The following is a 17,599-nucleotide window of genomic DNA, read 5'->3' on the forward strand; positions in this document are numbered from 1 at the left end:
CATGCGCCTCGACTCTTATGACTGCCATCTGGTTTCTGTACAAATTGTAAATAGCCTTTCGCTCCCTGCATTTTACCCCTGCCACCTTTACAATTTGAAAGAGAGTATTCCAGTCAACATTGTCAAAAGCTTTCTCTAAGTCTACAAATGCTAGGAACGTAGGTTTGCCTTTCCTTAATCGTTCTTCTAAGATAAGTCGTAAACTCAGTATTGCCTCACGTGTTCCAGTATTTCTACGGAATCCAAACTGATCTTCCCCGAGGTCGGCTTCTACTAGTTTTTCCATTCGTCTGTGAAGAATTCGTGTTAGTATTTTGCAGCTATGGCTTATTAAACTGATTGTTCGGTAATTTTCATATCTGTCAACACCTGCTTTATTTGGGATTTGAATTATTATATTCTTCTTGACGTCTGGGAGTATTTCGCCTGTTTCATACATCTTGCTCACCAGATGGTAGAGTTTTGTCAGGACTGGCTCTCCCAAGGCAGTAAGTAGTTCTAATGGAATGTTGTCTACTCCGGGGGCCTTGTTTCGACTCAGGTCTTTCAGTGCTCTGTCAAACTCTTCACGCAGTATCGTATCTCCCATTTCATCTTCATCTACATCCTCTTCCATTTCCATAATATTGTCCTCAAGTACATCGCCCTTGTATAGACCCTGTATATACTCCTTCCATCTTTCTGCTTTCCCTTCTTTGCTTAGAACTGGATTTCCATCTGAGCTCTTGATATTCATACAAGGGGTTCTCTTATCTCCAAAGGTCTCTTTAATTTTCCTGTAGGCAGTACCTATCTTACCCCTAGTGAGATAAGCCTATATATCCTTACATTTGTCCTCTAGCAATAACTGCTTATCCATTTTGCACTTCCTGTCGATCTCATTTTTGAGACGTTTGTATTCCGTTTTGCCTGCTTCATTTAATGCATTTATATATTTTCTCCTTTCATCAATTAAATTCAATATTTCTTCTGTTGCCCAAGGATTTCTACTAGACCTCGCCTTTTTACCTACTTGATCCTCTGCTGCCTTTAGTACTTCATCCCTCAAAGCTACCCATTCTTCTTCTACTGTATTTCCTTCCCCCATTCCTGTTAAATGTTCCCTTATGCTCTCCCTGAAACTCTGTACAACCTCTGGTTCTTTCAGGTTATCCAGGTCCCATCTCTTTAAATTCCCACCTTTTTGCAGTTTCTTCAGTTTTAATCTACAGGTCATAACCAATAGATTGTGGTCAGAGTCCACGTCTGCCCCTGGAAATGTCTTACAGTTTGAAACCTGGTTCCTAAATTTCTGTCTTACCATTATATAATCTATCTGATACCTTTTAGTATCTCCAGGCTTCTTCCATGGGTACAGCCTTCTTTTATGATTCTTGAACCTATGATTAAGTTGTGCTCTGTGCAAAATTCTACCAGGCGGCTTCCTCTTTCATTTCTTATCCCCAATCCATATCCACCTACTAGGTTTCCTTCTCTCCCTTTTCCTACACTCGAATTCCAGTCACCAATGACTATTAAATTTTCACCTCCCTTCACTGTCTCAATAATTTCTTTTATTTCATCATATGTTTCTTCGTCATCTGCAGAGCTAGTTGGCATATAAACTTGTACTACTGTGGTAAGTGTGGGCTTCGTATCTATCTTGGCCACAATAATGCGTTCACAATGCTGTTTGTAGTAGCTTACCCGCATTCCTATTTTCCTATTCATTATTAAACCTACTCCTGCATTACCCCCATTTGACTTTGTGTTTATAACCCTGTAGTCACCTGACCAGAAGTCTTGTTCCTCCTGCCACCGATCTTCACTAATTCCCACTATATCTAACTTTAACTGATCCATTTCCCTTTTTAAATTTTCTAACCTACCTGCCCGATTAAGGGACCTGACATTCCACGCTCCGATCCGTAGAACGCCAGTTTTCTTTTATCCTGATAACGACATCCTCCTGAGTAGTCCCCGCCCGGAGATCCGAATGGGGGACTATTTTACCTCCGGAATATTTTACCCAAGAGGACGCCATCATCATTTAATCATACAGTAAAGCTGCATGCCCTCGGGAAAAGTTACGGTCGTAGTTTCCCCTTGCTTTCAGCCGTTCGCAGTACCAGCACAGCAAGGCCGTTTTGGTTAGTGTTACAAGGCCAGATCAGTCAATCATCCAGACTGTTGCCCTTGCAACTACTGAAAAGGCTGCTGCCCCTCTTCAGGAACCACACGTTTGTCTGGCCTCTCAACAGATACCCCTACGTTGTGGTTGTACCTTCGGTACGGCTATCTGTATCGCTGAGGCACGCAAGCCTCCCCACCAACGGCAAGGTCCATGGTTAATGGTTCATGGTTCATGCTTCTAGGACACTTACAAAATCCGAGAGAAACTACTCACCTACAGAAAGAGAATGTCTTGCTGTACTCTGGGCCACGTGCAAATTTCGACAGTATCTCTATCGAAGGCCATTCACAGTTTTTGCAGACCATCATTCACTTTGTTGGTTGACTGGTATTAAGGATCCAACAGGATAACTCGCCAGGTGGGCACTACGTCTTCAAGAATATGACATTACCATGGTGTACAAAAGTGGAAGAAAACGCCAAGATGCCGACTATCTCTCAAGAAACCCTGTGCAGGACCATCAAGACTTTGATGAAGATTGTGGTGTAACCGCCAGACACCACACTTGCTAGGTGGTAGCCTTCAAATCGGCCGCTGTCCGGTAGTATACGTCGCACTCGCGTGTCGCCACTATCAATGATTGTAGACCGAGCGCCGCCACACGGCAGGTATAGAGAGACTTCATAGCACTCGCCCCAGTTGTACAGCCGACTTTGCTAGCGATGGTTCACTGCCTACTTACGTTCTCATTTGCCGAGAAGATAGTTTAGCATAGCCTTCAGCTACGTCATTTGCTACGACGTAGCAAGGCGCCATTATCAGTTACTATTGATATTGTGAACTATGTACCGTCAAGAGCGACGTTCATCATAATGGATTAAAGTTAAGTATTCCACCAGCTACGTCCGTTGTTTCTAAATTCTAATTTCCTTGTCCTATTCCAGACCTCACGCCAGCCTGCGTGAGCTAAACCGCGTGCCTTTCGGCCTCCTCTGGTAACACGGTGTTGGCTCTCCTGCCAACCACAACAAAGATAGTGACTGTCTCGCTGCACTCCAGGATCTCTCTACTGAGCAGAGGAAGGACGCCAAGATATCTCAAATTATGCTTGCCTTAAATCGGTGAGAGGCTGTGAAAGAACACTTTAAAGTGGTTAATGGATTACTTTGCAAGAAAAACTTTGATCCGTTTGGAAAGAGGTGGCTACCAGTGATTCCTAAACATATGCGCTTAGATGTTCCACATAAATTCCATGACACATCGGAGGTCGGACATTTAGGATTTATTAAGACATATGATATGATCGGCAAGAGATTTTTCTGGCCAGGTTTATTTAGGTGTGCCCGTAACTATGTGTCACACTGCGGAGAGTGCCAGAGGAGAAAGGCAGTTCCTCAGAAACCACCTGGCCGACTCATAACAATTCCACCAGCCGAAACGCCTTCCCACCGTGTTGGGATTGACTTCCTCGGGCGATTTACAACGTCTGCTAGTGGCAATAGATGGATTATTGTTTGCACTTACTATCTGGCATGGTATACCATTACAAAATTCGTGAAAACAGCCGAAGCATTCGAGGTAGCCAAATTCATCGTGAAACACATTATATTAAAACAGGGTGCCCCAAGGTCGCTAATTACGGATCGAGGGAAAGTTTTTCAATCGCATCTTGTGACAGATATAAACCGTCGGTGCAACATTACTCACCCCATGGCGACTGCCTACCATCCGCAAACTAACAGGCTTACTGAACGCCTTAATAAGACCTTGGCCTACATGCTATCAATGTTCGTCACTGTTGAGCAGAGCAACTGGGATGAGGTGCTACCTTTCGTGACACTTGCCTTCAACACCTCCAAACAAGACACCACAGGATTTACGCCATTTTTCCTGGTGCATGGGCGTGAGGCGAATACGACGTGGACGACGACTACATCAGCGAGGTGTTAACCAGAGCTGAGGAAGCACGGCAGTTAACTCGACTCCGCACGCTGCAGGCTCAAGAAAACGAACTCCGAAGGTATGACGCGAGCCGCCACCCTGTTGTCTACCGGCCTGGTAACCTCGTCTTAATCTTCACTGCTGTTAGGAAGGTTGGACTCTTTGAGAAGCTACTCAGGCGCTACTTTGTAACTTACACGGTTGTAAGGTTGGTTGGTTCTTTGGGGAAGGAGACCAGACGGCGAGGTCATCGGTCTCAACGTGTTACGGAAGGACGGGGAAGGAAGTCGGCCGTGCCCTTTCAAAGGAACCATCCCGGCATTTGCCTAGAGCGATTCAGGGAAATCACGGAAAACCTAAATCAGGATGGTTGGACGCGGGATTGAACCGTCGCCCTCCCGAATGCGAGTGCAGTGTCTAGCCACTGCGCCATCTCGCTCGGTCGGTTGTAAAGCAATTGCCTAATGTTACTTATGAAGTTGAAGATTTCGACCCCGACACAGGACGATGAAAGATCAGAGATACGGTCCACGTCCTTCGAATTAAGCCCTACGAGGATCCTGCAACCCAGCGTATATTCTAAGCTCCAGCGACAGGCAACAAGCGGAAAGGTGACAAAGAGTGTAGCGGCAAAGGAAGTTCTAAGAAGATCACCGCCAGGGCGAACATCAGTCATTGGGAGTCGGAGAATGCAGGACCGATGACTTGTTCCCGGACTAGGAGCACGTAACACCGAGACGCTGTTCTCTTAAGGAGGGTTCAATGTCGCAAAAGAAGGTGAGTAGCACAGTCACCATGGTGTGGTGGTTATGATACTTCTGTCACTGTATATATACTGTATGTGTACTGGTCTAGGGGCAGTTCCCTCCACGCTCTTGTATGTGCAAGTGCTGAATAAACTTTCGTTAAGGGAGTTAGTGTTCGTCTCCATATAATTACACCTTCTTCTACGTGACACTATACACTCCAGCGATCACTGTCTGCATCCAGTGTTTTGGTATTTGTCTGGAAAAACCACATTATTTGTAGGTAGTGCCATATGTGGATTTATAACGCCGGTATAGCTTTTAACATGGATACTTGTGTGCACCTGTAGAATCAAGACTGCTTGTGATGGTAATGTGGTTGTGTCTTTTTTTTAACATAAAGCTGTTTGTAAGATGATTATGTCTCTCTTTCTAAGACACGGTGTTAGCACTCGCAAGAAAAACTTATGAGACATGTCCACCCATCCATCCATCGTTGATTTTCTGTCAGTATTATTTCGTACCGCTAGCGATCAGTTCTTGACGAAGTATCATATTTAGTAGTAGGGGTTGAGTGGTAGGTTCGCCTTGAGCATCAGGCTTAAAAGGTATGTGTTTGTGTTCAGATATGTACAAAGGAAGGTGTGCATTTGACGTGGAGTACTGCGACATAAGAAGGCTACTTATATTTCTATTTCCAGAGCCACAGCCGTCAGCAGGGTGTATTTCCGGTACTTCACTCATTGTCGAATGTCATTCAACTGAGACCACAATTGTAACATGTGGTTGTAAGTACAGGGGTGAAATACATATGCGATCGATATGATGATTCTACCTGTGTGTGCTTGGCGTCCAGCGCCGGTGACCTGTGAGGAGATGATTCATATTTCCTGTTAACTGTAGGAGCTGTCCAAATGGAGAGGTCTGTCGGAGTGTAGGAATGTAGATGACTTAACCGTATTGCCCTCTAGACGAACGAATAGCGAACTAATACTTAGTATTTGTTGGATAGCTTTCGTGATCGCGCGAAAATTTGAGAAGATAGAATATGGAGGTATGTTTGCCCTGGACCGTTATTCCCTCCCATGTAAATTGTTAGGTTACTGCTTCTTCACATTTCACTCCTTTATTTAGTTGAGAAAAGATCGATTGTGGTGTGTGCATCTAGCATGTGGTAGACACATTTGCCGGTTCTCCAGACGTGAGAAACACCTTAGTTGACCTCGTAAATTATAGGGATGAATTGGAGTCTGCTATATCAGTGACATCATTATTGGCGAGTGGAAATATCAGTTTTTTCTATTTTTTCTAGTTTCCGTGTAAATGTCTTCGCAGGCATGACAAGTTTTTAGTTAGTCAGTGGTTTACAGCTCATCCCACCTAACTAAAGTTTTGGGTTTGTAGAGAAATAATTTCCAGTCTATGTCTTCAGAATCATGTTGCACGAGTGATAAGTAGGATACTGCTGTGTGCTTGATATCGAGAAGTACCGTGAAAATGGTATAATATTACGACAAACCATGGAAAATACACGTGTTCTTGTAATCCCAGAATCTGGAGATGGGTGTAGAAAAGCAAGCAAGCAAGGAGATCCGAATCAGAAACAGTAACGCATTTGTGACGAGGGGGAGCGAGCCTGAATTTGTTGAACAGTGGGGGCCAATGACCTCCGACCTCACAGGGAAATATCTAGAGCTGTGAGGCGTGTATGCAGTGCTGTCTGTCTTAGCGGTAAATGTACAAATGAAGTAAAATTGCTGATTATGTGTGGTGCAGGATACGAATTGTATGTTTTCTACATCAACACAGTACACAGTGATATATTGCCTGGTTGGAGATCTGTTTCATGCTCCAATATTCAAGCTCCTACCCTCAGTGGAAGAGCAGTGTAATTGAGTAGAGTCTTCCCATATTTCACGGTCTGTAGGCCACTTTGCAGGGTTTAATTGTCGGTGCACTATCGTGATCTGTACAAACTACAAGCATAATGCTCTATTCATTATAAGACATCCTTTGTGTTGGGACATAGGAGCATCTACAGACTGATTCAAACAAGATGGAGGCAATGTATGTACAGAAAGTTCTAAGAAAGCAAGTGTTCAAAGACAAGTTGAAGCAGACCATCCATCTCTGACGAGGATGCCATCACTCATCCACCACTGTGGCATTAGGACTTTTAGCGGTAGGATACCAAAAATTCCGGCCATTTCTTTCTCTTCTGTAAGGCAGTGTTTCTATATCTGTTTGTATATTTGTTATGATTTACCCTCCCCCCCCCCCCCCATCTGTGCTTAGAAAGTGCTCTCTTTCCAAACAACAAGAATGCTTTTATGATTAATGGTGTTTTTGCGAGCGTGCAAAGGCTTTTAGCGGTGAGAACGTTATTTTTTCTGAGACATATATTGATAGCAGGACGAACATTTTGCACAATGATACGTCAGCCACACTGCTTATGTGTACGTGGTTCAATGCAGCTTGCATGTTCATTTAGGATCGTTAGGAAAAATGCCCGCTGTGCCATTCTCCGACGTCAGTATCCATAGATAATTTGTCGGCAATGGTAAACACACATGCCACCCAGAGGTGTCTCACATATGGGATCGGCGTGAGCGTATTTGGAGTTCTGTGACATCATCATAACACTTGTAGAAATCTAACTGTATACCTGAAAAATACCCAGCTTTCACCTGCTCACTGTAAGCAGCAGCAGTGTGAGAGGTTTGGCTTGCACTGGCTTGCATCTCTGATCCCTTCCGGTTACGTCTGCAACAGTGCCTAGGTGATCTCGTATTTCGAGAGGAATTTCTCAGGTGTCAAGTATGAAAGGGATGCCACTGCCTCATGGTTGAGGGACTGGAACATGCACCTGTACGTCACTTTGCGCACTCTGCTGATTGTTTGCATGTCTTTTGCATTATTTTGCGAGCAGGTCTGTAGGTTGTGCTATGTGTTATTTGGACAGTTTACGACTACATCAGTGTACTGCATTATTTAGGCGTGTCTGCAGAGCATTATTTAGGAGTACTTTTCAGGTCTGTGGACTGTGACACCAATCATGTCAGTCCATGTGTTTTCAGTGCTCTGGACTAGGTCCAGACCTCATGGTGACCACACTGTTTCCTGCCTTTTTCCCCCACCATCTTGGATTACGTCGCAGAATGGCCGACAGTGCTATCTGGTGGCAGTACTGCATACTAGGCCCAGACCTCCTTGTGAATGCTCTATTTTCCGCCAAAACCCGCCATCTTGAATAACAGTACTTTTGTCCACAGCTGACGTCATGACAGTCATAATGGATTATGTCATGGAGTAGACGACATCGCCCTGTGTTGGTGTTACTGTGTACTAGGCCAGTTGGCGAACACACTGGATGGCAGTAATGCCTCAAATTGGTTAAGTAGAGAATGGTGCATGATTTTGACAGCTGACGATTAGCTAGCATGTTTTCAAAGTCTTTTAGATGGATTATTATTTTGACAATTTACGAGTTGTTTGGCTCTCTGTACATAAATGTCTTTTGAGTGTTTTGCCGGCCTGTAGGCTGTGCAATGTGTTATTTTGACAGTTTACAATTAGCATCTGTGTCTGCAGAGCGTTATACATGGTTTATTTTGGTAATTTAGAAGTAGTTTCCAGGTCTGTAGGCTGGGTGATATGACCCCAAGCATGTCAGAGCATGTTATAAATATAATATCTTTCAAACTCCATCCCTAAATAAATTGTTCCAAAATAAGTAAAGTACACTCCTTCCTCTCTCCAGCCGCCCAGCACAAGCTGAGTCCTTTTCCCACCAGTCCCTAGGAAGAGGTGTCAGTTGGATGACTTAGGTTAGTGGAGGTAACCCAAGTGACATTTTTCCCACCATTTTCTTTGGTCAGTAGAGGTGTGTTGCATTGTCCTGATAGAAATTAAACTTCCCGCCATTTTCTGGGGGTGGCGGGGGGTTGGGTGGGGGGGGGGGGGCGCTGGGGTTGGGTTAGTGGAGGTAGCTCAATTGATCTATCTTTCCGTCAAAATCCGTCATCTTGAATGAAGTCACGGCCGCCGTCTTGGATGACGTCATGCACTCTTGCCATGTCTACATGCCACCATGTTGGATGAAGTCATTGCCCCCATCTTGGATACATCTGGCAACAATGCAGGGTGGTGCAGAACGAACTTAGTCCCCCTACAATAGTGTACCAAGGGATGTTTAGGAGTGTGGAAATCGCACGTATAGACGTATGAAACAAGTGACACCCAATCGCCTGACCATGTTCGAAGTCCGTGAGTTCCGCGGAGTGACCCTTTGTGCTCTCTCATGATGTCTAACGACTACTGAGGTCGCTGATATGGAGTACCTGACAGTAAGTGGCAGCATGAAATACGTATATTTTGGTGGTGTCCAGATACTTTTGATCACACAGAGTATGTATGTGTATCCTAATTTCAAATTAAAACATTGCACTGATGATGAAAAATATCGATATCTAACAGATGACTTTAGTAACTTAGCAATCTTACACCCAGGGTTCTAAATCATGTCACATAATTTTACCTCATGGCACTTTGTTTTAGACACCTGCAAAATTTGTTCCCTGAAATTATATCAAACATTTTTCGAAGTTAGTTAACAGGCAGATAAAGGTTCAGATCTGCTAACTGATATTGGTGAAAACGTCGATATTTCAAAACTCTTTGTGCCTCGTCACCAATGACGAACGATGTTGTGATTGAGTGTCGGTTAGGCACGAAAGTTTTAGTCAATTACAATAACTATAGGTGCCTGGTTTGAGTCCAGATCCGAAACAGAAACGTTCGTCCAATCGTTAAAATTGCTCACAAATAATTGCTAAATCAAGTGTTCAGAAAAGTTACTGGTGATACTATGTTAATTTTGAGGTTTCCATGTAGCGCTCGCTGCTGTTAATTGCGCTGCTTTTAACTGGTTAGTTCAACATCCAGTTTATCACCAACCACTCGTGTCAGGAACAACGTCTGCCGGATATAGCTAATTATTTTAAAGAGCATAAATACTTCGAGTTGTCATAGAACTTTAGGATTCCAGATATGGTCTCAGAATCACTTGTAAATAAAAATATTTAATTTTGCCTAAAGTTTTCTTGAATGATTTATGTGACGGTGTTGGTTAACCCAAATTCTATTGAGTGTGGTACTGATTTTGAAGTAGCACTTCCTGTAATAAACCTGTGTTTACTAGCGTTAAGGACTTTCTAATGACGTGTTTCCTAGTATTTGTTATATTGTTGTGTATATTCACATCTTGACCAATTACCTTAAAGCACAGTATTCTATAGTGTTCTCTTGCGGTATCCATCTTGTATAGTCAGAAGACTGTACAGGAAAAAGATTAGGGGACCTGCACAATAGTTACGTTATGTGGGTTACATGTAATTCAGGCGAAACACAATTCAGGTCGTTCGGATATTTGTAGGTACGACAGTAGTTTGGCTGCAGCAGAATCCTTCTATAATCAGCCTCAAATACCGGTTCTCTATAATTTTTTTTTTCGATAGTGCTCCTTGAAAAGAACGTCACTTTCCCTCCAGTGATTCATGTTTGAGTTCCTGAAGCATTTCCCTGATACTTGCATGTTGTTCGAATCTACCGGTCGCGACTGCTACGGTCGCCGGTTCGAACCCTCCCTCGGTCATGGATGTGTGTGATGTCCTTGGGTTAGTTAGGTTTAAGTAGTTCTAAGTTCTATGGGACTGATGACCTCAGATGTTAAGTCCCATAGTGCTCAGAGCCATTTGAACCATTTTTGAATGTACCAGTAACAAATTTAGCAGCGAGACTTTGAGTAGCTTCGATGTCTTCCTTTGATCCGAACTGGTACGTATCCCAAACACTCGAACAGTACTCAGCAATGGGTCGCAGTAGCGTCCTACATGCGGTCTCCTTAAAGATGAACCACGTTTTCCTAAAATTTTCCCAATAAACCGATATGGACCATTCTCCTGCCCTGCGCTAATCCTTACATACTCATTCCATTTCACGTTGCTATGCAACGTTATGCCTAAATATTTAATCGACTTGACTGTATCAAGCAGCAAATTAATAATCCTATGCTCGAACATTATGGATTTGTTTTCCCTATTCATCTAAATTAACTTACATTTTTCTACGTTTGTAGCTAGCTACCATTCATTACACCAACTAGAAATTTTATCTAAGTCATCTTGTATCCTCCTATACCCGGGCCAGTGACACATGTCACTTGACAGCTTGCGTGTGGTTGGCTACACTGCGATTGCAAGGTTGCTATAGTTGCCACCGGACACGCCCACATCTCCGAAGTACGTTTTGTATATGTAAGCTACATTTATCTTTTATACGTACGTGCAACAAAGTACATTTTTTAACAATGGAGAGAACGACGACGGAGACCAAGCATTTGATAGTATATTAAACTGGGAAATAAAAACACCTTACGTTAATGACAATATCTATGAAAAGTCGTCCAAATTGTTACAGTAATAGCTGCATGTAAAACTCATAGAAAGAAATAAAGCAAAACATACATAGCCTACCCGATTACAGAGAGAAAAAGAATTAATTCTATATACATTTACACTCACCAATTTACGATGTCATTGGCGCAATTCCATCCAGTTCTCCTTCACTGTCGTCGGAATCGGCGCCAGAACTGTTGTCTTCGTCATCCTCATCATCATTAAGAGAAATCAGTAACTGTTCGTTTTCATTTATAATGCCATCAATAGTCTGTGCTTCTCTTATCAGTTTAGCTACATGGTCTACTTTTTTCCTCCATGAGGTAGCGTCTACTGTAGCAAAACTTTCATGTAGCAGTCTTTCCACTTCCGTTATAGTAAAAGTCTTGTTGTTACTTCTAATGTACGCCTTGACTTCACTCCAAACCAATTCAGTTAGATTAAAATGACAATGATAAGGCGGTAGCTTAATTATCAAGTGACCCTGTTCGCTTGCACTTTCATCTACGACGTATTTAGGCGTCACAGGCTTATTTTGTTTCACGAGAGAGTATAACAGCAATTTTGGTATGCTCATGTCCGCAGCAATGTCTCTCGCCTGCAACCACTGCACCTTAGTTTCTTTACGGTCACTAGTAGTGGGAGCTTTATCTAAAATCACGGAATCGTACGGTGCATTGTCCATCACAAAAACGGTCGGAACACTAAACTGGAGCAACAAGTTTTTAAACCAATGTAGAAACCGTGTGTGGTCCATATCCTCATGATAGTCACCGGTTTTTCTCGATCGAAAAACTAGAAGTCCTTCAGGCACGAAGCCGTTTGAAGATCATGCATGGCCCACAATGAATCGTGATTCTCTTCCTGTTGGCTGATGACCGCTGCTATTCGGAGTATCATCTGTCCAGCATTTCTCAACTGATTCTCCTGCGTTGACCCAGGTTTCGTCTAAGCATGTGACTGAGTGTATACCCTTTCCTGCAATTTTGTGCAAGAAAATGGTACGAGCTGCAACGACATGAGCTTTTTCTAGTAACTGTTTTCGTCCATCTAACTTTTTAAAACGGAAGCCCATACTTTTTAACATCATCTTAAGTGACGTTCCCCCCCCCCCCCCCCCCCCGAGAAAAGTTCACTTTCTTTTAAAGAAGTTACCAAATTCGCTATTGTGGGGTATTCTTTCATTTTATAGTGATTGGAAAGAGCCAATATCTGTAATAGGACGAGGCTGCTTATTTTTCTTGCCCGGAGTACTTGAAAACACACTGTTTCTTCCATAGGGGCTTTCTTCCACACTGTTTATTTCACTGTCTTGTAAGTCTTGAAGTAGCACCCCTTTCCTTATAACTGTTCTTTCACTGAGTCCTAGAGTTTTCGAGGTACGCTCTAAAACTTCATCGGCAGGAATCGATGCATGCCTATGAACAGAAACAAATTCTTTTTCTTGCTCGTAAAACTCACTCCTCCGTAGCCTGACTATTTAATGGTACTCCACGGCGCAACGGATTGTCGATTGGTGAACGACATCGTTTTGGAGACATTGTTTAACAAACAAGAACTGTAGTCGAGGCGGTAACACAACACAACAGCAAGCGTTCGCGCTCTAACAAACAATGTTTACACGGAAGCCGGCAACGTGGTAGCGTCTACGTAAGAACCGGCTTTTGTTCGGTGCTGTAGACGCGGAGCCTCCCGTTCATCACTTGTTTGTTAGTTATACTACCAACTCAACGGTGCTTGGGGAGTGACCTTGAAGTGACATGTTTCAGCGGCCCGGGTATACAGTCAATCAACGACGACACCTTCTCACACACCACATCATCATCAGCAAACAGCAGCAGACTGCTGCTCACCCTGTCTACGAGATCACGTATGTATTTAGAAAACGACAACGGTCATATCACATTCCCTTAGGCACTCCTGACGTTACCATTGTGATGAACACTCGCAGTCGAGGACAACACACCGGATTCTGTTGCTTAAGAAGTCTTCGAGCCACTCACATATTTGGGAACCTATACCATATGCTTGTATCTTCGTTAACAGCCGGCAGTGTAGCACCGTGTCAAATGTTTAACGGAAATCTAGGAATATGGACCCACCTGTTACCCTCTATCCAAGGTTCTTATAATCTCATGTGAGAAAAGGGCAAGCTGAGTTACCCACAAACGATGCTTTCTACAACCATGCTGATTTGTGGACTGCCCTCCCAATGAAATTTATTATATTTGGATTGAAAATATGTTCTAGTATTCTGCAGCGGACCGATGTTTAAGAAATTTGTATGTAATTTTGCGGATCCGTTCTTTTACCCTTCTTATATACAGGAGTCACTTGTGCGTTTTTCCAGTAGCTAGGGACTTTGGACTGGGCGAGAGATTCGTGATAAATGCAAGCTAAGTGAGGGCCAACGCCGTAGCGTATCCTTCGTAAAACCGAAATATAACTCCTTCAGAACCTGGCGACTTATTCCCTTTCAATTGTTTCAGTTGTTTCTCTACACCAGCGACGCTTATTACTATGTCTTGCATCCGGGAGTCTGTGCGATGGTCACATGACGGTATGTCTGTATGATTCTGCTATGTGAACGATTTCTTACATACGAATTTTAACACTTCGCCTTTACTTTTGCTATCTTCGACTGCCACACCAAACTTGTTAACGAATGGCTGAACACAAGCCTTAGATACACTTAGCAATTTTACGTAGGACCAGAGTTTTGTCGGGTTCTCGGCAAGAGCTATTTCAAACACATGACGGTGGTAGTTGTACGCTCTTTCTAGGAAGAGATGCAGGACTTGGAAGACTTGATGGCACTAACGGACGTAGTAGGTGCCTACGGAATGACGAGTCTTTCCTCACTTTATTTCAGTGGATTATGACCGAAAGTTAGAGACTATAACCGGCACTGGGAGGTTCGTTATGGCTCCGGTATGACACAGTCTGATAGTGGGAGTGCACTCGGAGCCTGCCGGTGAGGTTATAAAAGCCAGCCGTCATTCCCTCCTCGGCTACAGTCGACATGAAGACACCTGTCGCTGTGGCCGCCGTCTTGCTGGCGGCCGTTTTTTCGAGCATACTATGCACAGGTAAGACAGTTAAAGTTGCTAGAGTACTAGTTACCTTATAAGCAGAATGGGGATAATTTTCAGTAGCGACTAACATTTGTCACGGTTCCTTTGAATATAGGTATTTCCACAGACATCTGTAACAAAAGATTAGTTAATTTAGTCACTCTTGCTTACTTATTTGTTACTTGCATTCATCATATGCTGAGGTGATAAAAGTGATTGGATACCTGCAAATATCGTGTCCTGCCTCTTTTTACCCGACTTAGTACTGCAACTCGAAGTAGCATGAAATTAATAACTCGTTGGAAGTCCCACGCAGAAATATTGAGCTTCGCTGCTTCTTTAGGCTCTCTCAATTTTGCCCACTTACTGACCTCCGTTTATTCGAATAAATGTGTGATGGGATTTATGTCGAGCGGTGTGGGTTGCCAAATCATTTTCTCGAACTGTCCAGAATGTTCTTCAAATAAATCACGAACAATTGTGGCCTGGTGACATGGTGTATTTGACAGCCAAAAAAATTCCGCCGTTTTCTGGGAACGTGAAGTTCATGAATGGCTGCAAATGGTCTCCAGGTAGCCGAACGTAACATTTACGGTCATTGATCAGTTCAGCAGGACCAGAGAACCCAGTCTATTCCACGTAACCACAGCCCACAAGAGACAACGGGAAAAGAAAACATGATAATTAGTGAGGAAATTACAGCTCACAGAAGTTAGGAGTAACTAAAATTTCTGGTGACAAGAAGGTCATTTGTGTGATGTTTAGTGTTTTATATCAGCAAACACCAGCCGTACATTTGTCATGAAAACCTACAAGGCAGCTGAATATGTTGCACAATAATGTTTTTAGTTAATTAAGAAAGGTAAGGAAATGTTCGGTTCATTTTTGTGATTATTATTTCGTGTGAAGTGAAGCTCAGTGCTATTGTAGAGTAATATGCAAATATGAAAAAAATTTGCCACCTGCGATTAGGACTCGCGCACTGAAGATTCTGTATAAACTTAATTATGTATACAGACAGTTCATCCTTTATGGCAATCGACAATTTCGACCATTTTTTGCCTGGTATCGAAATTAATACTGGATAGATATCAGTCCCAGGGATTTTCAAGAATGTTTTAATTTCAATAATGTAAATGTGACATACAGTCATGCAGAAGACAGGCGATCATTATTTTGGGAATCAGCAGTTCCGCATTCAGGCTGACAGGGTCGGAACAATAAAAGTCAAACATCAAGCATATTCTGAGGTCAACCAACGCTTTATGCTTGTATATAGAGCGGAAAATAAGGACAGTTATTTGAACACTTTGCCTTTTTCATGTTATACACCATCATGTTTTGCCATTGCTTCGGGAGCCAAGTCAGCACAGGAATTTTGTTTTTGGACCAGTGCGTCGTTCACGCTAATTTTGAGCGGGAAGGGGAGGGAGGGGGGTGGGTTCCGCAACTCTCTGTGTCCGCATGTCTCCGGACACGTTCAGAACATCGTTCTCCACACTGAAATTACTCTCCGAAACATTGCAGGTCGACTCCGACGAGACGCAGGTGTGCATTTTGCAACCTCTCGAGAAGATGGGTGCTCTGATGCAGAACTAAGAGACCCGATCACCAAATGCAGATGTGTCGAGAGAGGTTTCGGCACTGAGTTAGACCGCGCGGCATGCCTGAGAGGAGGAGGAGTCAAGCGTAAGTACTCTATGAAGGCGTCAGCCTCAATATACTTCTTTTAGTCGTACGTTGTCCAACCATCTCGGGATTTTAACGATTTGACGCACCAGTTGGACAGAATTTGACACTACATGTTTCAGAATGACATCCAACAACTCTGTCAATTAATTCCAAATCGAATCACTGCTTGTATAAGGGTCAGAAGTGGACCAACGCTTTATTGTCTTGTTCAGTTTGTGAAGCTCTTGCTCTTGAATAAATAATCCAAATTTCCTGAATTAGTAATCATCTGTTTGTACGTACACGTCCAACAAATCTACTGACGACAGTTACATTCGGATAATTCCTTCATGGTGCATAGTTTTTTGTTTTACTTTATATTTTTAGTGTTTATATGCAAATCACAGAGAAACGAGCTGAAGGCTGTGAAATGAAAAATACTGAGGAGATCATAATTTTAATGGCATTGCCTAAGGAAGGAGGTGGTTAAATGCATGCAAGCTGTCTATACACACAACACAGTTAAGACATTTAGTGGACACCTTTTCATTGATATATTGATTTCCAGTGGGCCCTGCGCGGATCCAAGCTTTCGCGAAGTGTTTTGGGTATGGGGTCTAGTGTTACGTCACAAGTTCGTTCCCGGTCCCATAGTTCACGTGGGCCCGGTTATATACCGTCGTCCATCTGCCACGAAATTGGGACTTCAGCGCTCTTGAAAGGACCACACGTTGTTCCATAGGCAGTAGCATTATCATCCGTTCAGCAGTTTTCATTTTACAGTCTCTAGCTCGTTTCCTTTTTAAATTACCCTTATATATTTATACTCTACCAACTACCTTACGGTGTGTGGTTAAGGGTACTTTGTGCACCACTGTCAAATCTTGCCTTTCCTGTTCCACTGGCAAATGGGCATCGGGTAGAAAGATTGCTGCTAGGCCTCCATGTTTATCTTCTAATCTCTCCAATTTTATCTTCAGGCTCTTTTCACGAGGTATACCTTGGAGGAAGCAACATTTTGGATCTTGATTGACTCTTTATGAACGTACGCTATGAAAACTCCAGTGGTATGCCACACTGTGATGCCCAACGCCACCCTTACAGCGTTTGTCATAGGAGCTAGCTGATCATATCCCTGTAGGGGATTGAACATCATTCGTTATGGACTACAAGATTCATCAGCATTTATTAATAACAAAAGTCAGCTTTTAAAACAAACAAAGACAAGAGCAACGCAGTAATTTTCTTCAAGAGTACAGGAGTAGCCAGTTAACTTTCAGACTGAACAGTGAATATTGCAACGCCAAGAAACAAATTCCTTGTCTTACATTGATCAGTTCAACTTTAAATTTTTAACTGAACAGAGATTAGCTTTAAATCGAGTGTGAAACATTAAACGGGAGAGTCGCATCACAAGTAAAATTTATAATCTCATATCGGCTTTCAAACAGCAACACAAGCAATCAAGTTTCACCAGAGTAGAAAGTACTTAAAATACCCAGAATTAAACAATAAACACTAAAACAAATTAATAAAGCATAACACGTTTCTCATAATCAGGTACTAAAGCATCATATCGACTCCAGAGCCCAGGAACAT

General features: G+C 42.9%; 1 protein-coding gene across 1 annotated transcript in view; it reads left to right on the forward strand.

Moving 5' to 3' along the window:
* The first annotated feature begins 15,989 nt into the window (after positions 1–15,989).
* The window catches only part of LOC126298126 (loricrin-like), a 38,051-nt gene continuing 36,441 nt past the window's right edge, over positions 15,990–17,599 (forward strand). Inside the window, exon 1 of the mRNA XM_049989444.1 lies at positions 15,990–16,018. The gene's annotated coding sequence lies outside the window, so the exon portion shown is untranslated. The remainder of the gene's footprint in view (positions 16,019–17,599) is intronic.

This window comes from Schistocerca gregaria, chromosome X (assembly GCF_023897955.1).
Source record: "Schistocerca gregaria isolate iqSchGreg1 chromosome X, iqSchGreg1.2, whole genome shotgun sequence".
Taxonomy (NCBI): domain Eukaryota; kingdom Metazoa; phylum Arthropoda; class Insecta; order Orthoptera; family Acrididae; genus Schistocerca; species Schistocerca gregaria.